The following is a 25,636-nucleotide window of genomic DNA, read 5'->3' on the forward strand; positions in this document are numbered from 1 at the left end:
ATTTCATTAAGTAGAGTTGGTATGCTATGAGTGGGTGATTAACTTCTAATTGAGTTTAAGGGCTGGCTTGACTATTTTTTAAGTGGCTGAAAAGGAGCCCACGGTTTAGAGGCATAACTGGGTTTGCATACCTTGGGATTCAGAATTGCATGCACTCGGAATATATATACATATACATGTATATATATGCAAATGTATATATATGCAAATATATATACATGTATATGTATATATATAATGTTTGCTTATTTTTTGATGGAGAGCACAAACAGGGGAGGGGCAGAGAGAGATGGAGACAGAGGATATGAAGCCAGCTCTGTGCTGATAGCAGCAAGCCCGATGCAGGGCTCGAACTCACAAGCTGAAAGATCATGAGCTGAGCCAAAGTCGGATGTTCAACCGACTGAGCCATCCAGGTGCCACAGGAAGCCACTGTCTTTTTAATGTTTATTTATTTTTGAGAGAGAGAGAGAGAGAGAGAGAGAGAGAAGAGAGCACGAGCAGGGGACGGGCAGAGAGAGGGAGACACAGAATCCAAAGCAGGCTCCAGTCTCTGAGCTGTCAGCACAGAGCCCGATGTGGTGCTGGAACCCACGAACTGTGAGATCATGATCTGAGCCAAAGTCGGATGTTCAACTGACTGAGCCACCCAGGAGCCCCAGGAAGCCACTTTTAAAGGAGGTGGGGGTCTTGGCTTTTCACTGCCATAAAGGCTACATGCTTTTGGCCAGAGGCTGCTGGTCATTCATTTACCAACCACCCTTCTCTCGAGCCTCCTCTCTTGCTGACTGACACTGTACCCCGCAAGAGAGAGGTTAAAGGCGCCAGGTGCTGCCAGGGCTTGGGCCCGAGACCATATTTTGACCACTGAGATGTGAGAAGAAATCTGGAGCCTTCTAGAATGAGGAAACTTATAGAAAGGAGGAATGTTTCCTTTCTGCCTTCGGATGCAGCTATAAGGGGAAGTGATACCTGGGGCTACATATGCACTGTGACCTCTACAGCACGGAGGACAGTTATAGGGCAGAGCCGGCAGTGGGAGTGGCCGAGGGCAGGGTGGGAGGTGCGGAGGTCCTGGATGATGGCAGGGAGGGAGGGGGGTGGTGAGCCCTGCTCTGTTCCCCGCAGCCCAAATCACCCTAAGGAGCACAACATTCTTTCAGTTACAATGGAGATACCTCAGAAAGAGCCCCAGGAGGTGCTTGCAAAGGCTCACACTATTTGCCATGAGGAGAACACAAATTAAAATCAGAATGACATACCATCACGCACCAAGTGAAATGCCTGAAAGTCAAAAGCCTGACGATACCACATATCAATCAAGATAGGGAGGAACTGGAATGCTCAGACATTTTTGGTGCAGGTTCAAATGGCTTTGATCACTTTGAAAGCAGTGTGGTGGGTTCTTTATTATTATTATTATTTCATGTTTATTCATTTAGTATGAGGGAGGGGGAGGTGCAGGGTGGGGGAGAGAGAATCCCAAGCAGGCTCAGTGCAGAGCCAGACACGGGGCTCGATCTCACAAACCGTGAGATCACGACCTGAGCCATAATCAGGAGCCGGATACTGAACCGACTGAGACACCCAGGCACCCCTTGGTGGGCTTTTATAAAGTCAAATACATATCATACGACCCAGCAATCTTGCTTCTATTATTTACCCAAGAGAAATGAAAACTGACGTCCCCAGAAAAACCCGGGTGGCCGTTTTATTCATAATTGCCCCAAACTGGGACTTGCCCAAATTTTCATCAGCCAGTGAGTGGATGAACACATTGAGGCACAGGCATCCATGCGTCATATGCAGCATTTAAAAAGGAACAGCTGTTGACGCATGAACTGACATAGGTGAATCCCAAATGCATTACGCTAGGTGAGAAAAGCCAGGCAGAAAAGGCCACTTACCATGTGATTTCATCCATATGACAATCTCAAAAAGGCAAAACTGGGAGCAAGAAAGTAGAAGAGAGAGGTTGCTAGGACTGGGGCGGGGGCCGCAGGGCCAAGAGGGAAGCTTTTGGGCAACGACACCGGTCTGTATCTTCACTGATGTCGTGGTGACACAATTGTATACCTTGCCCAAACCCCATAAAATGTGATTTTTTTCTGAAGGTAAAGTAAATCTCAATAAACCAGACTTAAGAAACATCCTTTAGGGGCCCTGGGGTGGCTCCGTCGGTTCAGTGTCAGATTCTTGGTTTCGGCTCAGATCACGACCTCATGATTCCTGAGTTCAAGCCCTGCGCTGGGCTTGACAGTATGGAACCTGCTTGGGATGCTCTCTCTCCCTCTCTGTCTGCCCCTTCCCCACTTGCACAGAGCCTCTCTTCAAAATCAATAAACATTAAGGAAACATAAAAGAAACATCCTAACATCCTTCAGTGAACCTCTTCTGGGATATCAAGTCATTTTGATTCGAGGAGAGTTCGTAAGAAAAATGGATTACCATGGGAATCTGAAACAAGAGCCTCCTGTCACCCAGACCTGGGGAGATGGGAGACAGAGGGCATGTATTTGGGGCTTGTGACCCAGCGTGTCCCCTCACAAACTCAGCCTGGCCCAGCTGTTCCTCACCCGGTCTGACCGTTCAGGGCCTCAAGGCACTCCCGGCTCAGACTCCCAGGGGCAGGTGTCCTTCCGCCCACTGGTAAGCCAACCTACAATCAGGAATCCTTGGGCCAAATGTCTCCCCTCCCCGCCATCCTCCAATCAATTGCTGCTTAGGGACCAAGGGAAGTGGGGCTGTTGGGGGGGGGGGACTATGGACAATTCCACTTTGGGGGAAATCCAGTTAGCCGCACCCAGGACAAAAAGATCTCCTTCCCTCTCATTGCCCTTGGAATAAAGAAGAAACTCCGGAGCATGACAAAGAGTCCCTTCTTCGCCTTCCAGCCTGGTCTCTTGTCACATCTCCTGACGCTCCGTGCCTGCCAGCCCCACCGCCCACATGGTATAATCAAATGTGATTACCTTGGTGAGGCGAATGCCTCTCCCTCCCCTTGGTTCCTGCCTTACAGAACTTACCATGTTGGATCCTCCAGGATATCGCTGCAGCGTTCCACCACGGAGAAGCCTTCTCTGAACCTCACCAGGCTCCCCACCTCTGTATGCAGGGGGAGGGGCAGCCTGGATTCCTCCTGTTTACGGGAGTCAAGGAACCGCTGTGTTTGAAATACTGGTGTGCAAGTTGGGTCATGACAGAGGCTGTTCACGGTGTAGAGTGATCCCCGGGGGTTGGGGGGGGGGGAAGGAAGGTGAACTCTACACGGTGGGACTGGCCCAGGGGTCAGCGGTGCAAACAGGTACCTGCCTGTGGCAGGCGCTGTGATTGTATTATGATTCCAGATCAATTCCCCACCCACGGTGAGGGGGGAGAGCAGGTCGTCCAAAGCGCTGTTGACCACTGGTTCCAGCTGACTGCCAGGTACGTGCCTGCACACAGGCAGACCCCAGGACTGGCCTCACCCATGGAAGAAGTGAGGGCCACCTCTGGCCAGGGCATTTCACTGCCAAGGGGCCGTTCACCTTATTCCCTTTTCCTTTGCCAAGGCGGCTGGCAAGGTATGAGACGGTGCCCGGGTCCCAGGTCCTATCATTCATTTACTCCATGCATTGGCTGTATTGGTCAATTCATTCCCGAGACGCTAGTTTGCAGTGAGGACTTATTTCACTGAGTGCCGGGCACTCCCCCTGCTGGGGTGACACTGGTGAACAGCACTGGGTTACCCTAGTCACACGCGTACAGCCAACGGAGGAGACAGATATTAACCAATTCATTACCAAGTATAATTAGAGGCTAGCAGATTCTCTGCTTTCAGCTGAAGGAGGCTTCTGGCATGCGTTTGTACAATTGAATTCCTCAGTGTCACGAAATCCTGTTTCTTGTCCTGACACCTGATCGCAACCGTACGTTTCCCCTTGGTAAAGCCCTTGAACACAAAGCCACAACGCCTGGCCCCTGGCAGGCTGGGTTCTCGAGGGTAATGTCTACACTGCATGGCTGTAGGCCATCCGGCTTGCATCCCTCTGAGAGGAAGCATGTGGCCTGCGAGCGTTTGGAATTTGCAGCAGGAGAAGGCACTGAGGTGCAATGTGTCCACAGAATTGGCTCAGCCCCGGGGGACAGCTGCAGTTTCGAGGGCCACAACAAGAGTGACAAGTTCATGAACTTGGATCATCAAGTGGTACTGAATGGGCCCTGCCCAGAGGGAGAGGCATGTGCGGATGTCTGCGAGGAGCTGGAAAATGTAGGGAATGAGGGCCTGTCCTAGGAATCCTGGGGACCAATGTCAGCATGCCAACACTTGAGGACATTTATTTTGATCCTTTCTCAGTGAACAGTAATGTTGGAAAGCCCAGCCATTGTGAGGGAGCTAAATATGACACCTGACCCTCGACAGAATCTTGAGATGGAAAGAAAGAAACACGGGGCGCCTGGGCGGCTCAGTGGGTTAAGCGTCCGACGTTGGCTCAGGTCATGATCTCACGGTCTGTGGGTTTGAGCCCTGTGTAGGGCTCTGTGCCGACAGCTTGGAACCTGGAGCCTGCTTTGGATTCTGTGTCGTCCTCTCTCTCCGCCCCTCTCTTGCTCTCTCTCAAAAATAAATAAACATTAAAAAATTAAAAAAAAAATTAAAAAAAAAGAGAAAGAAACACTGTAAAAAACACTGTAAAAAAGAGAAAGATTCTCAGATCATCAGGCAAAATTGGGATATGGACCTAGATTATATGCAAGTGTTTTACAGTGTAAATTTATGAATTTGGTAACTGTGCTATGGTTATGTAAGATATTGTCAGTGCTTCAGGAGAGACATAATCAAACTATACAGGAGTGAGAGACTACAGTGCAGGGAGCTTACTACAAGTGATGCAAAAAATATATGCATATGTATATAGATGCTTTTCAAACATCTATCGAAGCTCCCTGCCTATCAGGCTTTCTGCCTGGTGCAGGCATTCGTTGCTAATGGGGGCCTTTGGCAAAGCTGTAAGATTCAAACCTTATATACTTTTGAGAAGACGCCCAAATTGAGTTTTCTCCTGAATTTTCTCTCCACCCTTTGTCTACAACAGGAATCCTTGGGTTTTCTTCTTCCAGGAATCTAAGCTCCTTCGTACCATTTTCTCTAGATGTTCATCTCATGGTTTTCTCAGCTTGGAGCAAACAGTAGAGCCTTTCAGGAGGCCTATTTTAGTTATAGGAAAGGATGACCCTTCATTGATACATTCCGTCCAAAGGTGGGAAAAGCAGGAGCTATAAAAAAATGCCACAAAGTGTTTTGACATCATCCTTACTCTGCACTTACCAGCTACCTGACCTTCAACAAGTTATTCAACCTCCAGAAGATTCGGTTTCCCAGTCTGTACAGTGGGCATCTCCCAGAGGTTCAGAGTGGGGCTTAATTAAGATTAGTGATGTTTGGTACAAAATGTGTGCTGAATAAAGGTAAGTTATTGTGGTGGCTGTTTCCGCCTAAAGACCCAGAAGAAGATGTAATTATAGTTAATATCCTTTTTGTATCGTAATTTTGATTGGGGGGAGACATTCATAACCACATTGATGGCAATGGTTTCCATGAATTCGGGGTTCCCTCGTGCTAGTCAGTTTGTTATACCTATGACCTCATTTAACCCCTGGGACATCACTCTCAGGCATGCTCATTAGCCCATTTCAAAGACCAGGACATTGAGGCTTGGCTGCATTGAAGTACGTAGGGCCTCCCCACTCCACCCGCAGATGGGGAAACCGAGGCTCAGAGAGGCGAGGCCTCAGACCTGGCTGGCTGTGGGCAGACACCGCAAACCCAGGTTCTCCTTTCCCGGACAGGGACCGCCAGCCCACGACAGAGTCCGGGCATCCGCAGCTGGTCCCTCTGGTCCCCCCGCTGCACCCGGGATCAAGGATTTGGACTGCACGGTTAATACTTTTGAGTTTCAAAGGATTCGCTCCCAAATTGCCTTTCGGGACAGGTCCGACGGTGTCCTTCGCTGGCGCCAGAGCTTGGGCTGCCCGGATCCCGCACTCTGGGGGCCCTGGGGTGGGGGTGGGGGGGCAGGACGCAGAACCCCCTCGCCCCTGCACAGCTGTGCCTTTCCGCGCCTGCCCGGGCAGAGGCCTCCCCGGGTGCGGCCCCCCGCGCCCCCCGCGCCCCCGCGCGCCCCGCCCTGCGCCCAGGCCGCGGCTCCGCCCGCGCTGGCGGCCGCCGAGCGGTCCGGGCTGCGGCAGCGGCGGCGGCGGCGGCGGCGGGAGGAGGAGGAGGAGGAGGAGGAGGAGGAGGAGGAGGAGGAGGAGGAGGAGGAGGAGGAGCAGCAGCAGGAAAAGCGGCAGGGGGAGGAGGCGGAGGCGGCGGAGGCGGGCGGAGGCGGGCGGCGGCGGGCGGGGCCGGGCGGGTTTAAAGCCCAGCGAGGGGGTGGGGAGGCCGGGAGGAGGCAGGAAGGGACGCGAACGGCATACCGGCGGCGGGCTCGGCTCGGAGGCCGCGGAGACCCGCGCGGAGCCCAAAGTTTGCGCGCAGCGCCCCCCACCCCCCCTTTCCGGGCGGCGGCGCGCGGGGGGCCGGGACCGCCCTGCGCGCCGCCCTCGCCCCGGCCGCGCCGAGGGTCGCCGGCGGCCACGCGGAGGCGGCCGGGAGCGGCGCCGCGGCAGGTACGGAGTTGGGCGGGGAGCGCGGCGGCAAGTTACTTTGTGGTCGGCGCGGCCGGGCCCGGCGGGCGGGCGCTCCCCGCGCCGTCATTGTCTGCGCTCTGGCCGGCCGGCCGGGGACGCCGGGCGCCGCGGGGGCGCGGCGGGCGGGCGGAAGGGCGTCGCCTCGGGGCCGGGGGCTGCGGCGCGCGGCGGGGAGCCGGGAGCCGGGGGGCGGGGAGCGGGAGCGGCGGGGCGCGGGGGTCCGCGCACGGCGATCCCAGCCCGGGAGTCGAGGGGCCGGGCGGCGCCTTCCCGAGCCCTACTGCCCGACGCCGGGCGCCCGCGGGCCGGGGCCGGGCCCTGAGCGCCGAGGCCGCGCTCCCGAGCCGCCCCGAGGGTGGGCGCCGGCCGCCCTTGCAGTCCCCCGTGCGCCCGCGGCCGTGGGGCCCTGCCCTCTCCAGCCGGAGCGCCGCCCGGCCGCGGGATCCTGGCTTTTTTTTTTTTTTTTGGTTCTGTTAGTGGCCCCGTTACCCGCCGCTGGGGCCTAACACCAAGTTGTGGGCTCGCGGATCAGCCGTCCGCCAGCCGTGGAAACGCGATAAGAGCCAGACGGTTCGCAGAAGGAAATTTCTGATGCAACTCTCCGCCTTCGCTGGTCGCCTCTCCAAACGCCTGCCTTGCGACTGCCCTGCAGCCTGTGCGTTATGGAAATGAGGGTATTCTCGACTTTTGATGGGGTTCGTCTTTTCCGGGCGGTGGAAGGAACGCCAACTTTGTGCCATTTGCCCCTGACCGGAACGGTGGGCAGGGTAGGGGAGCCGCGGGGGACGTGGACCCGCTCCCGGAGCTTGGCGACGCGTCGGGAAAGATCGCGTGCCTGCAAACGTTGTATCCACTTTCATTGAAGAGATGCAAAGAAAAAAGGCCCCAAAACAAGTAGCGCTCGTGAGTAAATACGCGTTATTGCACAACTTTCTCTGTGCTGCTGTTTACGAGGCCAGGCCCGGAACACTTTGTTTCCGAAAATGCTGATTCAGCCGTTTGGAGCCCCCGACTTTTCAGAAATGGTGCTCTCTTTAACGTTTCGCTCAGTTTTACTCAGAACACATGTTGGTGAGCGCAGCAACAGGCGTTGGCTAGAGTTTACAGCACAAAGCTGCTCGTTTCTCACCGGGGTTGACCTAGTGTCTCCCTCTCTTTCTTTCCCAGAGGAAAAATAGGTAAAATCGAGGTTTCTGCAGAGGAGGAAGTTTTCCCCTACACAGGGGATGGCGAGGTGTCTTTTAGGGGAGGATTTTATTAAGGGAAAGCCCCAAAACCAAATATGTGTTTCCAGGAATGATTCTGGATGACCGTTTTTTTTCCCTTCCTGTTAAAAATCTAAACTGTAGGATTACTGCACATAATAGTTGAGTTTTATTGGGAACACTTAAAAGAGAAGGGCCACGCAGGCCAATCCCCAGATTACAGGGAGGGAATTTGAGGACAGATGGGCTTACACACCCAGCAAGTGGCTCCTGTAACTGAGAGGTGTCGCCACTGATACTCCCTGAGCAGTTCACGGTGCAAGAGACTCGCAAAGAACCTAAATGCTTTAATCCCCTCCAGCCCCATGATCCCCGTTTTACTGGTAGGGAAACTGAGGCTCAGGAGGTTAATCGGCAGGCCTGCGGTCACATGACCGGCAAATGACAGAGCTGTCACCAGAGCCTAAGCTTTGGATTTTTTTTTTTTTTTTTTAGCCCTGTGTGTCTTGTGCTGCTGCCCAAGTCCATTGTTCCTGAAAGTGAAATGGCCCCCGGGGGGAGGCTCCTGCTGCCGGCCTCACGCACCTGGAGAAGGGAGAGGAGGCTCTGTGACCATTCTGGTCACTTCCAACCTTCCAGATTTCTGTCCGATCGCCAGGCCATTGTCATTTTGTGCACTTCTTTTTATCCTCCAAATGCACTTATTTGGGGGAGGAAACTTGGATGTCGTGAGTTTGACATGGCCGTTGTGTTTCGTGTCATTAAAACAGTGTTCTAATAAAAGCCTTGTATCCCTGAAGTCATCTGTTGACTCTCGCCTGTGGTCTTTACCACTTTGGGGGCGGTGCTGGGCTGGGCAGAATGCCTTTCCTTTGTGAATCAGGAACCCAGAGCCGGGAGGCTTCTCGCCAGCTATTTGTCTAGAGAGTTATTGGTGGTGGCCGTTGGGATCGGAACCCAGGGCCAGTCTGGGAGGCCAGTCAGCCTCCAGCTGGAGAGAGCTGGAGTCCGAATCTAGGAGCTAGCATGAAACTTTGATTTTGACCGGGTGGCGGGTCTGAGACTTTATAACGCACGGAAACCACAGTCCTGCCTGAACAGAGACCAGCCCCATTAGAGCTGTGGACGTTCTGGGTTGGTGTAGCTGGTAAAGCGTAATGCTTTGAAGGTGGCATTGTTTCAGGAACCGATTCACTTGGAATTCTGTCCCTTTCTTAAACCGGTAGGAGGGTGACAGGGTGTTCTTGAGCCGGTGTCTGGGGTGAGCTGGGTTCCTGTCAGCACTGGGAGCTGAGGGGGCATCTGCTCGGTTCAGGGGGGCAGTGTGTTAAGCAAGGGCTCCTGGGGAGAGAGTATTTGCCGTGCCTTTCATTTAGGTCACCACCATGTTCAGAATTGAAATAGGACTTTTGCTGCCTAGTGAAGGTTTTCTTCTTTAACCTGTCCTTGTTTTTTGCTTAATGGTAGAACCATGGGAAATCAAGGAAGGAATTGAGACAGTTAAGCTCCTAGGTGGGCGAGGCTGGCAGACGGGCACTTGGGGGATCTGGCAACCTTCTAGAAGGTCTGCATGCTAATGGGTGTATAACAGATCTCATCCGTTCAGGCACCCGCTGGCATTGGATTGGTATTAGAGTCATAGCTGCACGCTTCTGGGGAGCTGTCTGTGCTCCCCCTCTTTCTGCCTCTGGCAGGGACACCTCGTCTCCACTGTCCTCTCTGGCTTTGAGGAACTTCTGAACTCCTCTCCACGGAACAGGCTTTGTCCCTGCTCCTGGGGATCACGGAGCCTGATACCTGGAAGGACAGGAAAGTGGGGAAGCGTAAAACCTTTCTAGAAAGGCTCTTCTGTAATGATAGGAAGAAAAATGGCAGGACGGTCCTTTGAGATGGTAACTGAGAAAGCTGTGGCCCAGGGTTGTGGAATGTCCTCGGACAGGCAGAGAGGAGCGGTCCTGACTTTCTGCCTTTGGGGTTCACCGACTCTGAGGGGATCTCCCCTTTATGCCTCTGCCGTGGCAGAGATGGCCTGGACGCAGAGGGAAGCTTCCTCACTGGTCCTGTGTGTGGTTTTGCCCATTTGTGAAGGCAGCATGTCAAGGTGGAAATAGGATGCCCGCCCAGAATGCTGGGCATGAAGTTGGTGCATTGCGACTGGATGCCACCGGGGACGCTGGAATATCATTCCCATTTTTCAACCATTAAATTTATATGTGGGTTTGGGGGTTGCGGGTTTCCCTCGATGGTTGAGATCCTTGATTTGAGCATTGACTTGGGCTGGACCCACCAGAGTGGCCGGTGTGTTTTGGCATCCCCGTGGGACAGGGTGCCGGGGAGGTGTTCTGCTCCCTTCTTGCTCTGTGCAGAGTAGTGGCCCGTACCGATGTTTGCACGAGGCCGGCTGCCTCAGTTTGCCCGCTGGGTCTGCCCCTTCCTAACGTGGCGAGCCTGAGTGGGTCACCACTAAGCTCATCGGTGAAATGAGACTCAAAGATGTGTTCACCTGCATAGGGCTGGTGGAAGGGAGGAGGCTGGTGGCATTGTGTGACCCCCCGTGTAGCGTGTGACGCTTAGCGAGAGTCCAGACACCCTGCTTCCGTGCACGCTCAGCCTTGGCTTTGAGCTGCTTGTGTGCTTGATTATCCTGCTTTCTATTAATCCGCGGCATCTGCTAGAGAGAGGGCTCTGCCGCTCAGAGAGGCGCCTGCCCGCGCTTCGTGCGTTTTTGCTGCACCAGACCTTGGCAAGTTGACCGTGACCCGCGTTGAGCACAGACCCTGTGAGAATCCTGTTCTTGCCTGGCTGTAGCCACCACAGGTGGGGTTCAAAGAGGAAAGCGGGTGGTGCGACGTAGACGGTTTGTGGTGGCAGAGCATTCGACTCTGACGATGGTGACCAGCAGGCATCGACGTACTGGTTCCCTGCAGGGAAGACCGCGGAGCCGCGGAGGCCTCGGCGGGCTGCGGCGCTGTGTGTGGGGAGACCCCTGGTCTCGGGCACGTGGAGCCAGGTGGCGTCTGTTTTCAGATCCTTGAGGGGGGTGGGTATCTGGAGTCCACAGAGACTTAGTCCGGCTAAGACAAGTGCGTGTGCACTGTAGGTCCTGATGGGCTGACCGTGAGCCTGGGAAGCAGGTCTGCACACTGTCCAAGAGCTGTGCTGGTGGCCAGCCCTGCCTCTCCCTGAGTCCTGCCTGGGTTTCCTTGCTTCCTTTTCTTCCTTCCTTTTCTTTCCTTCTTTCCTTCTTTTTTTCTTTTCTTTCTTTCTTTCTTTCTTTCTTTCTTTCTTTCTTTCTTTCTTTCTCTTTCTTTTCTTTCTTTCTTTCTTTCTTTCTTTCTTTCTTTCTTTCTTTCTTCCTTTTTCTATTTTTAATGTTTGTTTTGTTTTTGAGAGAGAGCACGTGAGCTTGCAGGGGAGGGGCAGAGAGGGGGAGACACAGAATCCGAAGCGGGCTCCAGGCTCCAAGCTGTCAGCACAGAGCCCTACACGAGGCTGGAACTCATGAACCGTGAGATCACGACCTGAGCTTAGAGGCTTAACCGACTGAGCCCCCCCAGGTGCCCCATGTCCCCCGTTTCTCATACGATTCTTTGATTTCCCTGCTAGGAAGGTGAGAAGCTGGCTTTCTGTCCCATCCCTGTCCTGCCCCTGTACTTCTTGTCCCCCCCGTTGCCTCTGCTGGCGAGATCGGCCCGACCGTCACGCACTGCTGATGCTATTGGGTTAGCCCCTCAATGCTCCTGGTGCCCGACCCTGTAGCGCACTGCGGTCCCTTCCACTGCCTGGACGTGGCGCTTTCTCTGGGCGAGCTTCTGCGTCTGCTTGGTGGTTTATGTATTTCGCGCCCCCCACCCCGATCTTCTCCGTCAGCCTTGGGGGGGGGGGGGCTTGCCCTTCTCTTGGATCCCTTGTCTCTCCTTTTCCTCGTCTCTTCCCACAGCAGGACGGAGAACATTCTGTCTTCGCTTCGGAGACGCAGTTGCTTGCAAATTTCTTGAGACCTGGTGGGTCTGCACACATCCTTATTCTACTCTCGCAGGTCCGTGTGTCCAGCATAGACTCCTACAGTGGTGGTTTTCCCTCACGTGTGTGAAGGCTGCTGCTGTGTGTAGACAGAACGCAGTTGAGAATGAAGCTGGTCTGGTTCTTGATGCTTCGTCTGAAACCTGCTCCGTATTTTTCTTTTTTTTCTTTTTCTTTTTCTCAAGTCTAGAAGCTTGTAGGATATTCTCTTTGAATCTTTGTTTGGAAATCCCTTGAAGAAGTGCCCTGACCCTGCATCCGTCATGCGGGGTACATCGAGGGTCTCTACAGGCTGAAAGTTTTTGAAGGAATTCTTTAGTTTGTCTTCTTCCGTCTTACTTGCTTGTTAGCCTACGGGATGGGTTCTCCGTTTAGTTTTTAGCTCCTGTTTTCTGTCTGTTCTGTTCTGGGTTGTGCAGGGTGTTAGCCTTTTTAACCCTTTCTGTTGGGTTGTAAATTTCTGTCTTCATTTTTTAATCCCCGAGGACCTTTTTTCTGATTCTTTTCTTTCAATAAACTTTTAAAAAAATATTTATTTATATGAAAAAAATTTGTTTTTAATATTTATTATTTTTAAGAGGGAGACAGAGAGCAAACGGGGGATGGACAGAGAGAGAGGGAGACACAGAATCCGAAGCAGGCTCCAGGCTCTGAGCTGTCAGCACAGAGCCCAACGTGGGGCTCGAACTCACGGAGTGTGAGATCATGACCTGAGCTGAAGTCGGACTCTCAACTGACTGAGCCACCCAGGTGCCCCTATTTATTTTTGAGAGAGAGCGTGAGCACAGGAAAGGCGGGGGGAGGATACAGAGGATCCTAAGGGGGCTCTGCACTGACAGCCCAATGGGGGGGCTTGGAGTTACGAACCTCGATATCAGGACCTGAGCCAAAGTCAGATGCTTAACTGATTGAGCCCCCCCCCCCCCCCCCCCCGGCGCCCCTCAATTAAACTAAGTTTTTTAGAGCGGTTTTAGACGCAGGGCATTTGTTATGTCATTGAATCTGTAGCAACACTGTGTCATCGCTGAAAATGATTACTTTTATTTTAATGGCATAATATCCTTAATTCATAGATGGCTCTATTTGTTAAATTTTTTTGGGGGGGTATATTCATTTCTGTTTTTTTTCTCTTTTTCCAATATTGTTTATTTACTCCAATTTTTATATTATTTAAAAGTTTTCTACACCTTTGGGCCTGACTTAGGCAGACAGCAGAGTCCGTGGCAGGGAAGGGCTTACAGGGATGTTTTATTTGGGTGTCTAAGCCTGGGGAAGCAGGGGTGAAGCAGGGAGGGAGGCAGGAACCAGGGGATTGGCCTCTGTAGTAATTGTGAGATACTGATGGATGGCTCCAGATTGTGACTGTCCCCAGACAGTCTTGGGGCAGGGGAGGGGAGGTGGGGGACTCCTTTTCCCTTCTGTGTCCACCTGCCGGGCCGTGCGTGCAGGCCTGTGGGTGCTGGGTGTAGACCACGTGGGCAGGCCCTCCTCGACCACCCATGGGCCTGTGCCCAGGCGGTCACCCCAGCAGTGGCCGGACAGAGGCCGAGACGGGTGAGGCTGGGGTGGTGTCTGACTCACTCCATGTGGCCCCCATCTTTCAGGTTCAAGGCTTTGCTTAGACTTCCGGGCCCTTCGAGGATGGCTGTCTGGCTGCCCCGATGTCCGGGAGCCCCTGGTGCTGTGTCCTAGGTCTCTTCTCCTCGGCCGGCTGGACTGTGTGCAGACACCTCTTGATCGCTGGCCCTGGGGACATCCGCAGTCCTGCGTCACCTGCACCTGGCCCACCTGTGCTCAGCCTGGTCCCAGAGATGATGCCCCACCCCCACCCCCCTCAGCTGCTTCAGAAAGCAGCCTGCCCTTGAGGTGCTGATGGCTTTGGGGGAGGACGCGGGTCCTTCGACTTGAGTGAATTCTCTTGTTTCAACCCCGCCTCTCCTACGCTGCCAGGGGTAAATGGTGGCTCTCCTTCCTGACACTTGCTGGGCTGGCGAGATGTCAGCCTTTGTCTCCACTCTCTGGCCTGGCGTCTGGCTCCTTTGCATCTTTGAGTCAACTTCCCCTCGTCCACCGGCTTTCCGGCTTTTATGCTTCTTAAAAGATCCCCCTTCCTGTTGTCGCAGCACAGCCGAGTGTGGGCTCCGTGGGTCATTTGGCGCAGGCCTGGCTTTTCTGGATTCTTTGCCTGCCGCTGCGCTGGTTTCCTTCTTGCTCTCCCACACTCGCCTGTAGCTGGGAGCACTGGGCTTTTTTATGGGGGGGGTGTGGCAGGGGAAGGCCCTTTGGTCCTGGGAATCGCTGTTCTTTCCCCGGAGGCTGCAGGGCGGGTGTGATCCAAGCCGAGGCGTTCACGGTCAGGGCCGAGGGCAGAGGTCAGGGTGGACGGGACCCCTGAGCCTCCTTCGGGAGGCGGACTGCGGAGGTGGGTTGGAGTCACTGCAGAGAGCAGCCGGGCATTGTCAGGTCTGGGAGGCAAGGGGGGCCAGTGACTCGCTCTGTCACCTTGGGGGAGTCCCTCTGCCTGCACCTTGACTTCTCCTGGAATTTCGGGGTTGACCTCTGTGCCTCGGTTTATCCCGTAGCATCTCCACCATGGGGACGCCCAGTATTGGCGTTCACACTCAGCTGGAGTGTGCTTCCCCTCAGCACACAGGCCAGGCGGTTCAGGATCTGCCAGGACAGTGACAGGGACTCATGGCAGTTCGTTTTGGGTCGAACACGCTGCTTTTGGTCTGCTTTCATGGGGTCGACTTTACTCTTTTGTTTTTATTAAAAACAGTTTTTAAAAATATGTGTTTATTTTTGAGAGGGGGGGGAGAGAGAGAGAATCCCGACCAGGCTCCACGCTGTCAGCATGGAGCCCGACGCGGGGCTCGAACCCATGAACGGGAGATCGTGACCTGAGCCAAAGTCGGACGCTCAACCGACTGAGCCCCCCAGGCGCCCCTTTGGGGTCGAAATGTCAGAAGCGTGTGGTCCTGGTCACCTTAGAGCCTCTCCGCTCTGGGTGAACATCTGTGTCCCCACTGCGTCCTCCAGGTTGGAGGACCCGTGACCCTCCACTCGTTCTGGGCAGCACTTGGTCATTCTCTGCGTGTCTGAACACAGCGCCTCGCTGGGCTCCCGGCTCCCTGCTCCCTTTTTTACACATGTAAGCATGGTGGTGTCTGAGCGTCAGAGTTCGCTTCGAGGTTTACCGTTCTTACTGCCGTGAGGGAGGTTATGTGTGGCGTGCTCACCGGCTCTGTGGCCTCGTGCCACAGAGTCACTTATCCCCGGGCCACGTTGTTTCCCCTTTGTTCGTTTCGGGGCTGTGCGTGTGCACCGTGTCTATGGTGGCTGATGCTCCCTCCGGAGCACTTGTTAGCCTCTGGCTTCAAGAGGTGGCTTCTTTTCCTTCCTGGTGGTTCTTGCTCTGACATTTTGGGGACGGGTGTGCATGACCCTGGAAACCCAGAACTGGCTGTCCCTGGTGTTCACGCAGGCCCCCGGAGATGGAAAGAGTGGACGCCCATCACGTGTCCGGCTCATGGGCCCGGGGTTCCCCCAGCCCAGTGCTCTGCCTGGTTTCCCAGGTGGATGGGGAGAACTTTGTTTCCACGAGTAGCCAGTGTGTGTCCTGGGCCATCAGAACGCAGGTGGCCTGTGGGGGAGGCCCGGGCACAGTGGAGGGGACAGGGGCTTCTTTTCGATTGCCACGAGAACCAGGGGTTGGAGGGTGGGCTTGGGTAACAGAGGTGCTCGCTGAAGCCTTGGGGTGTGACCCGGTCCCTGGGGTTTGGTCTGGCTGTGCGCCCCCCTTTCCTCCAAAGTGCCGTCCCCTTGAAACTGAGGAGTGCGGGGTCAGGGCTGTGCTTTAGGGTCCTCTGGGCACATGTGGAGTGACGGGTGGGTCTCATTGTACATATTTTGGAGGCAGGGCAATGTCCTCCCCTTGCCAGGATGGCTCCCCCACTTTCTCCGTGTCAGAGTATGTCAGGCTGTGTCGTGGGGTGCCCACGATCCCAGGATCTGGTGTTCTGCACCCAAGTTCCATGGTGGGGGCATAGCTGTGTGGCCTGCACCCCAGCTGGTCTCCCGCTCTGTGCACTGTGCGGCCTGCCCTGAGTTCTGTCTCCCACGCTGCGCACTGTGCGGCCTGCCCCGAGTTCCGTCTCCCACCCTATGCCACTACGGATGTGGATTCACTGGGGCCCAGTGCTGCAGTGACCCTGTGGTCTTCACCTGCACGTTGGCCAGGCAGGGCCCGGCCCCGGGTGATCAGAAAAGATGCCAGTGGTCAGCTCTCTGTTCTCGCTGTGCGCTTTGGTGGCCTGGGGGTGCCGAGTAGCTGTGTGGTCTTAGAAGCGCCGTCCCCAGCCAGCCCGGTCTCCTGCTGCCCAGTGGGAATCCGGGAACCCACAGCCCCTGGGTCTCAGCTGGCGGGTGATGTTATGTAACCGTTTCTAACTTAAATTGTTTAATATGTAACAAGTAATAACCGTACCCAGATAAGCCGTCCGCTATCTCTTGGCCAAGCGGTAGGCAGGGGGCGTGGGCGCCAGCTGGAGAAGTGGACAGATAAGGGTTTGCCCGGGAAAACTGGCCCTTTTTCTCTGCTAAGGACAGATACCGAGGCCTGCCTGGACTCCGCTTAAACCCTGCCGACACGTATGGTCTGGTAGCAAAGCCGCAGGTCAACACATGTTGTGACGTTGTGTCCTTCTGTCCAAACCCACCTCCTCCACCGACGAAGGGAGAGTGTGAGACGCTGGGGTGACGGCACAGCTTGAATTAGTTCAGCACATGGCTGCAAACGCAGGTGGGGCTTCCTGGCCCTCTCTCTGAGAAGCACAGTCAGGTCACCTGTCCCCCACGTTGATTGCTCCTCTGATCACCTGCCATCTGCCGGCGGGGGGGGGGGGGGGGTGGGGGGGGTGGGGGGGGGTGGCAGGAGTCCCTGCCGGGGTGTCGACAAGAGATGCCCACACACAGCAGCTATTGTCTGGGGAGGCTGCCGTGTGTGCGGCCGGACCCCTCATTCCCCCGCCTAGCGAGGACAAAGTGGGCGCGCCTGCCCTCACGGTTCCCCATAAGCGCGAGAGGTGGCCGGCGACCGCGGGGTCTGGCCTGTGCTGACCCTGAGTCTGGTTACAAGTAACCGAGGGACCAGACACTGCCTTCAGTCTCACAGCGTGTCTCTGCTCCTTTACGTCCTGTGTCATTTGCTGGGTGGTCCCTGCCCAGGTGTCACCCAGGAGTGTTGGGTGGGGCTAGGGGGTGGGCCTTGGGAGAAGGACTTGGTTTTTCCTCTCCTCCGGCACTCTGGGGCACCAAGAGGGTGAAGACCCATGGAGGAACGCTTAGTTCAGGTTTGGGGTACAAGGCGGCCACACAGGGAAGCACGGTTTCACCGTAGGGGGTGTTAGTGCGCTGCTGGCTTGGGGGCCCTCGCTGCGCGCCCCATGCCCGGAGCCCCCGAAATGGATGGAACTCAGGGCCTTGGAGGGTGGAGGCGGGGTGGGGTGGGGTGTGTGCTAACCGCTGCAGGGCACGGCCCAGGGAGGCACAGTGATTTCACTGTTGCTTTGACAGGGGTGGGAGGGACCCCAGGAGGAGGGAATATAAGCGTGCATGACACCTCCGCATTCTCGAAGGCTTCCTGGCACCCACTGACGTCACTTAAGTTCCACCCAGGGCTGCGTGTCCGAACTTTTCAGAGAACATCACATCTTTTGGATTTTGGCCTTTGGTGACGTTTTTTGCCACCGTCCAGATTCACTGATTCTTGACCCTGATGGTCCCGCAGAAGCTGGGCAGCCTCTTGGGGTGTGGACTTGGGCCGTGGTCAGAGTGTCTTAGGAAATCCGTGCGGACTGGAACAGTTGTACCTTCCTTTCAGATGGCAGGTGATGCCCTGAGATGCCCGGGTGGAGGACTGATGTTAGGAGAAACCAGGGGTTCTCAGGCGGTGACCTCCGCACCTTCTGTTTCAGGGTCCCCGCCCTTCTGTGCATGCCCCCAGGCCTTGCTCCGATGCGTGAGACCCAGCTTGCAGAGCTGCGGTCTGGAGTCTCCCACCTTTGGGAAGCAGCCAGGTGACTCATACGGGGACACAGCTGGAGAAGTGATGCGTGGTGCAGAAGTCCCCGCCGTTCAGGATCTGTGTTCCGGGCTTGGGACCCCCAGTTGGGTCAGGAACTTGGCAGCTTCCACCTGCCAGAATTCTTGCCTGATCAGAAGGTCAAGGGCAGAGCGAGGGGTGGCGTTGCGGTAGTCTGAGCCCTGTGGGCCCCAGGGTCGGGGGTGGGGGGCTGGGAGAGGATGTGAGAAGGGGCTGTTGTGTGGCTGTTCTTGTTTCTGTGTAGGCTCCAGGGCTCCTCCAGCCCCGCCCAGCGTCCGCAGTTAACACGGCCACACATCAGATCCAAAATCGGTGTGATGTGCCCATATTTACTCATGTTTCATAGAATTCACTGGGGTTGGTGTCCTAACCCATCCCACCCATCCCAAACCTTACAAGTCCCTGAACCCTTTCCACGAAGGCTTATTCTGATCAATTCAGGGAGAACATTCTCCTTCCCTCCTCCCGTGGGGCATGGGCTTTGGTGGAGGCTGAATTAGAGGGACAGGAAATTGCTGAGTAGGGGGCCTAGGGGGCCAGCGGGTGTGTGCTGTATCCGCTTGCTTCTTCCTCCCCTTTCTTTCTCTGTCTCCTTGGGCAGGGAGTCCAGGCTCTCCAGAACCTTCCTGGTCTGTGCGGCGTTGCCTGCAGGCACGTGGAAGAGGGTCAGAGCCGAGCTCCAGATGCTCCCGGCTCAAGTCTGATGTCAGGGAGGGAGGACGACCCTAAGTGCACGGATGGGGCCTTTAGGTCATCGACGATGAACTTGTTTCTCCTCTCAGTTAACTTCTGTGCGGAAGCGGTACTGGGGCCTGGGCTCCCACGATTTGCTTTCCCCAAGGACGGCTGGAAGCTCTCAGCACTTGGGCAGCACTTAAGCAGGAGAAGGGTCTCTCCAGGGGTGTTCTGGACGGTTCAGCAGGTGTTTGAGGAGCTGGCGTGACTCCTCAGTCCACGGCTGTCCCGCTCACGTTCAAGATCATTGACATCTGTGGAGGAAGGGACAGCGAGCAGCGAGGGATGCATGGCTTGGCAACAAAGAAGCGACACCAGCGTATTTTTCACTTACCTTCCCGGAGGGAGCTGGCAAGTGTTTGTATTGACACAAGTTCAGTATTAACAGTGTCTGCAAACAGTACTTAGACTTAGATGTGCCCGTGAGTTGCCCAGGGATCTTGTTAAAATGTGGATTGTACCTCAGAAAGTCTGGGGTGCAGCTCCCAGGCCGTCCTCGTGCTGCCACTCAGAGCCACACTTTGTGTGCTTAGCTCTTAATATGTTTGTGCCGTCTTGTCTTTGGTTTCTTCTCTAAAATTAACGCTGTAAGGGCTATTATTACTAATGCTGTTACTTAATCTAGGAATTTTGCCAGAACTTTTTCAGTGACGTGCCCTGCATTGTTGTACATGGCGTTCTTTCTTTTCTTCTTTTTTAAGTTTATTTATTTTGAGGGAGAGAGAGAGAGAGAGAGAGAGAGAGAACAAGTTGGGGAGGAGCAGAGAGAAGGAAAGAGAGAATCCCAAGTAGGCTCCAAGCCATCCATGCAGAGTCCCACGTGGGGCTTGAACTCACCCCCAGTGAGATCATGACCTGAGCCGAGATCAAGAGTTGGGACGCTTCACTGACGGTGCCTCCCAGGGAGCCCACTTGTAAGTGGCATTCTTAAACGTGCCCCTACTTTATTCCATTTTTTCATATTGGCACAGAGTCCTATTTTGACATTTACTTGGGTCCCTGTGGCTTTTACTCGGTTTTTCTTTTGTTTACGATGAGAGAAAACTGAAAAGGTGGAACCCTTTTGAATCTCGCATGGTCCAGATGCCCTACCTGTCTACATCATAGCGGCACGATCCGTGTCCCATTGAGCTTGGAAACCCCAGGACCCCAAGCAGCACAGAGAGACGCTGCTGAAGTCCCCAGGAGGTCGCCTGTTCTCTGCCAGCCTGAGCTCTGCCATCCCCTGGGAGGTGGGCTGGGCTCTCGTTCCCCGTTAGCGGAGGTGATGTGAAAGCCACTCAGGTCTTACTCCTCTGGGAGTCTCTGTTCTGTGAGGCTGCACGGTGTGACCAGCTCTTCTTTGTTCTACCTTTTGAAAACTTTCACCAGCAAGAGCTTTCCTGGGATAATGGCCCCTTTGGAATTCTTGTATTCTCGCCTACCCTCATTGCCCAGCACTGATGGACGGACAGTGACGGAGCCCATGGGGCTTTGGGTGCCATTCCTTTGTCGGCCTTTATCAAGCGTGTCCCACACTCAAGGGGATGTTGGACGGCTTAGTGCTTTCCCAAGGGCCCGCAGATGCCACAGAGCTAATATTCCTCAGACAGATGGGCTGGGAAATGTCGGGGTAGATAAACCTTGTTTCTTGTGGCAGAACTTGCAGGAGATTGAGTGCAGCACCCCAAGAGGAGGATAAATTATGGTGGTTCCAAATTTTAGGGCTGACTTTGTCACAGGGCTGGTCCATCAGAGAGTCTTCTCCTCCCTTTGTAAAAATATTCTTTTAATTTTAATTTATTTTTGACAATCTTTTTTATTATTTAATATGCATATTTTTTGTTTACTTATTTGGAGAGAGAGAGGCAGATGGAGAGGGAGATGGAGAATCCCAAGCGGGCTCCGCACTGTCCGCCTGGAGTCTGATGCTGGGCTCGAACCCACAAATCGTGAGATCGTGACTTGAACCGATACCGAGGGTAGGATGCTTAACCGACTGAGCCACCCAGGTGCCCCGAGTCCTCCCTTTTTTGAAAAAAAACAGCTTTATATAGATATAATTCACAATGCCGGACGATTTACCCAATTGAATTCGAAGGGTACACATCAGTTATAATTAGTAGGTTCACAGATATGTGCGTCTGTACGTGTGTAGACACATATATATCATACTCAGTTACTGTATTCACTCGTGTGCACAACCACCACCAGTATACTTGAGAACAACTCGGGAGTTCACAAGGAAACCCTGTGCCTTCTGGTTATTACGCTCACTCCGTCGCCCCCACCCACCTCTAGACAACCGCTAACTTTTTTCCTGTCTATATCTATTTCTATCAATGGGTTCATATGCTATGGGGTTTTTGTGCCTGGCTTCTTTCATTTAGTATGAAGTTTTTAAGACTCGCCTGTATTGTGGCAGAGTTCTTCCTGTTTATGGCTGAATAATGTTCTTTTGCATGTACACACCATTTTGGTTTATCCATTCAACTGTTGATGGGTATTTGGTTCTTTTTACATTTTGACTATTATGAGTAGTGCTTTTCCAAACATTGGTGTACAAGTACCTGTTTGAGTCCCTGCTTTCAAATTTGTTTTGTAGATACCTGGATGTAGAATTGCGGGATTTTACGGTAATCCCATTTTTAGTGTTTCTGAGGAACTGTCAGACTTTTCCATCATGGCTGCACCATTTGGCACTCCCATCAGCAGAGGACAAAGTGTTCCATTTCCTCCACATTGTCATTAATACTCGATATTTTCTGATTCTATAAAAAAATAATAACTGTCCTAATAGGTGTGAAGTGGTATCTCATTGTGGTTTCTGTTTGCATTTTGTTGTTGAGTTGTAGGAGCTCTTTATATATTTTCATTATTAATCCGTTATCAGGTATATGATTTGCAACTATTTTGTCCCTTTCTGTGGGTTATCATTTTGCTCCTTTGTCCTTGGATGCACAGTTTTTAATTTTGGTGAAGTTCAGTGTATCTATTTTATTCTTTTGTTTCCTTTTCTTTCAGTGTCCTGTCCAAGACATTGTTCCTATCCACATCCAGTGTTGTGAGGATGTTCCCTGTTTTCTCCAAGAGTTGCATAGTTTTAGATCTTACATTTAGGACTGTGATCCACTTTGAATTAACTTTTGTTTATGAGGTACAAGTTTATTTCTTTCTTTTGTATGTGCATATCCAGCTTTCCCAGAGTGATTTGTTAAAAAGACTGTTCTTCCCCACTGAATGGTCTTAGCACCCTTGTTAAAAATCAACCACCATATATGCAAGCGTTGGTTTTTAGGCGCTCTGTCTTATTCCATTGGTCTGTGTGTCTGTCCTTACGCCGGGTCACACTGTTTTGATTCCTGTAGCTTTGTGGTAAGATTGAGATCAGGAAGTATGAGTGCTCCAATACTGATCTTTTTCAGTATTGTTTTGGCTTTTTCGGGTACCTTGAGAAGAGAATCCATGTGAATTTTAGGCACCTTTTTATATTTCTGCAAAAAATGTTGGTGGGGTTTTGACGGGGCCTGCATTATTTTGTTTTTGTTTTTTTCTTTAAATGTTTTTATTTATTTTTGAGAGAGACAGAGCATGAGTGGGGGAGGAACAGAGAGAGAGAGGGAGACCCAGAATCCGAAGCAGGCTCCAGGCTCTGAGCTGTCAGCACAGAACCCTATGCAGGGCTCAAACTCACGGACCGTGATACCATGACCTGAGCTGAAGCCAGACACTTAACCGACTAAGCCACCCACGCACCCCTGGAATTATTTTAATTTCATTTTTGGGTTGTTCTCTGTGTATGGAAAAACAACTGATTTCCGCATGTTGATTTTATATTTTATAACCTCGATGAATTTATTTATTCATTCTAATAGTTTGTGTGTGTGTGTGTGTGTGTGTGTGCAATCTTTAGAGTGTTCTGCATATAAAATCACATCATCTGGGAATACAGATAACTTGAGTTTTTCCTTTCCAGTTTGGATACCATAGGGTGGAGCCCTCACGAACGGGATTAGTGCTTTTGTGAAAGAGATCCCACAGAGCTCTCTAGGTCCTTCTGGCCTGTGAAGACACAACGAGAAGTCTGTGACCGTGATCGTGACCGGGAATGGAGCCCTCACTTGATGTGGCTAGTTCCCTGCTCTTGGACTCCCAGCTCCCAGAACTCTGAGCCGTACATTTCTGTTGTATATAAACTGTCCAGGCTGTGATACTTTGTCACCGTAGCCTGAACAGACCAAGACCCCTTCTGTTTCCTAGTCTGTTGAATGTCTTTATCATGACAGGGTATTGAATTTTGTCAAGTGCTTTTTCTTCATCGAGTGAGACAATTCTTGTTTTCTTCTCCTTCATTCTATTAAAGTGGTAGATTCTGTTGATTGATTTTTGTGCATTGGCCTATCTTTGCATTTCTGGAATAAATCCCACTTGGTCAGGTGTGTTATCCTTCTAATATGCTGCTGAATTCAGTTTGTTCGTATTTTGTGGAGGAATTTTGGGTCAACGTTCATCAGCGATGCTGCTGTACAGATTCCTTGGAATGTGTTTGTCCTCGGCGTTAGGGTGATGCTGGCTAGAGTGGGTGGGGACGTGTTCCCTCCTTCAGTCTTCTGGAATAGTTTGAGAAGGGTTTTGTTTAAATTTTCTTTTTTTTTAACGTTTATTTATTTTTGAGACAGAGACAGAGCACGAACAGGGGACGGGCAGAGAGAGAGGGAGACAACAGAATCCGAAGCAGACTCCAGGCCCTGAACTGGTCAGCACAGAGCCCGACGCGGGGCTCGAACCCACGAACTGTGAGATCGTGACCTGAGCCGACGTCCGATGCCCAACCGACTGAGCCACCCAGGCGCCCCAGCCCCGCTGGTTTTTAAAGGATGCGTTAGTTCCCACGTATTTTTGAAGTTTCGAGTTTCCACTTCTGTGGATTTCTGTTTTCATTCTGTTGTGATTACGACAGATATACTTTTATGACTTCAGTCTTGGTTGGGCTCATTTTGTGGCCCGACACGTTAGGTTTATTCTGGAGGATGTTCCGTGTGCACTTGAGAACTACGTGTGTCCTGCTGTGCTTGAGTGGAGCGTCATGCGGAGGTCTGTGACGTCCAGTGGGTCGACAGTGTTGGCTGTGCCCTGTTCTTGATCTGGTTCCGTCCTTACTGAAAGTGGACTATTAAAGTCTCCACCTGTTATTGTAGAACTTTCTCTCTCCCTTCATTGCTGCCCTGGTTAACCTGGTACACTTTAGAGCTCTGATTTTTTTTTTTTTTTTAATTTATTTAAAAAGAATTTTTTTAATGTTTGTTTTTGAGAGAGAGAGAGAGAGAGAGAGCGCGCGTGAGCGCACGCGCGCGCAGGGGAGGGGCAGAGAGAGAGAGAGGGAGACACAGAATCCGAAGCAGGCTCCAGGCTGAATCCGAAGCAGGTTCCAGGCTCTGAGCTGTCAGCATAGAGCCCAACTTGGGGCTCAAACTCACAGACCATGAGATCATGATCTGAGCTGAAGTTGGAGGCTTACCCGACTGAGCCACCCAGGCGCCCTGTGTACCTAGGTTTACGTCTTTTCAGTGAATCGATCCTATTCTCAATATAGAGTATCCTCCTTTGTCTAACACTTTGCACTTCAAGTACATTTTGCCTGGTGGTGGTATAGCCATCCCAACTCGTCTCTTTGTCACTGTTAATGGGAAATAATCGTTTTCTATCTTTTCACTTTGAACCTGATTGTGTCTTTTGCTCTAAAGGGAGTCCCTCGGACACAGCATATTGTTGGCTGATGTGTCTTTATTTTTCTGCGTCTTGTCAGCCTCTGCCTTTTTGAGAGTTTAGTTTATTTGCATTTAGTTACTGAGACTGGCCATTTTGCCAGGCTCTGTGTGTGTTTTTTGGGAGGGGGGTGTATACGTCTTGCAGCTTTTTGTCCTGCGTTTCTCTAGAATCCCCTTTGTTTCTCATTACTAATGCTTTAGAGAACACTGCTTAGGTGTGAACGTTTGTGGAGTAAGTTATATTTAGAAGAACCTTTTACAAAACACTGAAACTTGAATTGGTTGTGACGGTGCTCTTGATGGCGTAGTCTCGCGGTTGCTATGCCGAAGGAGTGGAGAGGTGTGTGCCTTTTCTTGCACGACTCCAGAAACTGCTTGGACAAGACAGCGATAGCGTGCTGCCTAGCGCTGAGCTTACTGGGGTTGCCTTTGACCGTCAGGACGATCTCGCAAGCGAGGGAGAGAGTCTCCCTTCTGTAGATGGGAACTGGGAACCCTCCAGGTCACAGGCCTCGTTCAGGGTCAAGTGGGCACAAGAGGGAGGGTTATTTACACCTGTACTCACTCACAGATCTTCCTTTGTTCCGCTCAGTGCTGGGGAGAAGGGACGTGTTCCCACCAAAGACCCGCCAGCTTGAACGAATGGGGATATGTGTGATAAGAGGCAGGACCCCATCCAAGCATGTTGATTCTTTGCTCTCCGCATTTTCTTTTCTTTTCTTTTCTTTTCTTTTCTTTTCTTTTCTTTTCTTTTCTTTTCTTTTCTTTTCTTTTCTTTTCTTAAAGTTGATTTGTTTAGTTTGAGAAAGAGCACTAACAGGGGAGGGGCAGAGAGAGAGAGAGAGAGAGAGAGAGAAGAGAGAATCCCAAACAGGCTCTGCTCTGTCTGTGCGGAGTGTGATGCTGGGCTCCATCTCCCAAACCGTGAAGTCATGACCTGAGCCGAAATCAAGAGTCAGACACTTAACCGACTGAGCCACTCGGGCGCCCCTCCGCATTTTAAATATTAAAAGAAAATGAGTGAATTAATTTCACAGTGCCTGGCACATAGTAGGTCTTCAACAGACATTTAATTTCTTTTCTCTGGAGGAATTTTTCAAGAAAGATCCTGGGTTCTTAGCAGTCCAGAGGCTCTTGGATTCAGAATGGTCGAG

At 52.6% G+C, this 25,636-nt stretch overlaps 1 protein-coding gene across 6 annotated transcripts in view; it reads left to right on the top strand.

The window, feature by feature from the left end:
• The first annotated feature begins 6,415 nt into the window (after nucleotides 1-6,415).
• Nucleotides 6,416-25,636, top strand: part of GRB10 (growth factor receptor bound protein 10) — a 183,395-nt gene continuing 164,174 nt past the window's right edge. For 2 of the 6 annotated variants that reach the window (XM_058725536.1, XM_058725535.1), the window contains exon 1: nucleotides 6,416-6,648. The gene's annotated coding sequence lies outside the window, so the exon portion shown is untranslated. Of the gene's footprint in view, nucleotides 6,649-7,146; nucleotides 7,325-7,387; nucleotides 7,573-25,636 lie in introns of those variants that run through there. The other 4 variants (XM_058725529.1, XM_058725533.1, XM_058725532.1 and 1 more) reach the window with 3 other exon arrangements.

This window comes from Neofelis nebulosa, chromosome 4, assembly GCF_028018385.1.
Source record: "Neofelis nebulosa isolate mNeoNeb1 chromosome 4, mNeoNeb1.pri, whole genome shotgun sequence".
In the NCBI taxonomy this organism is placed as follows: Eukaryota; Metazoa; Chordata; class Mammalia; order Carnivora; family Felidae; genus Neofelis; species Neofelis nebulosa.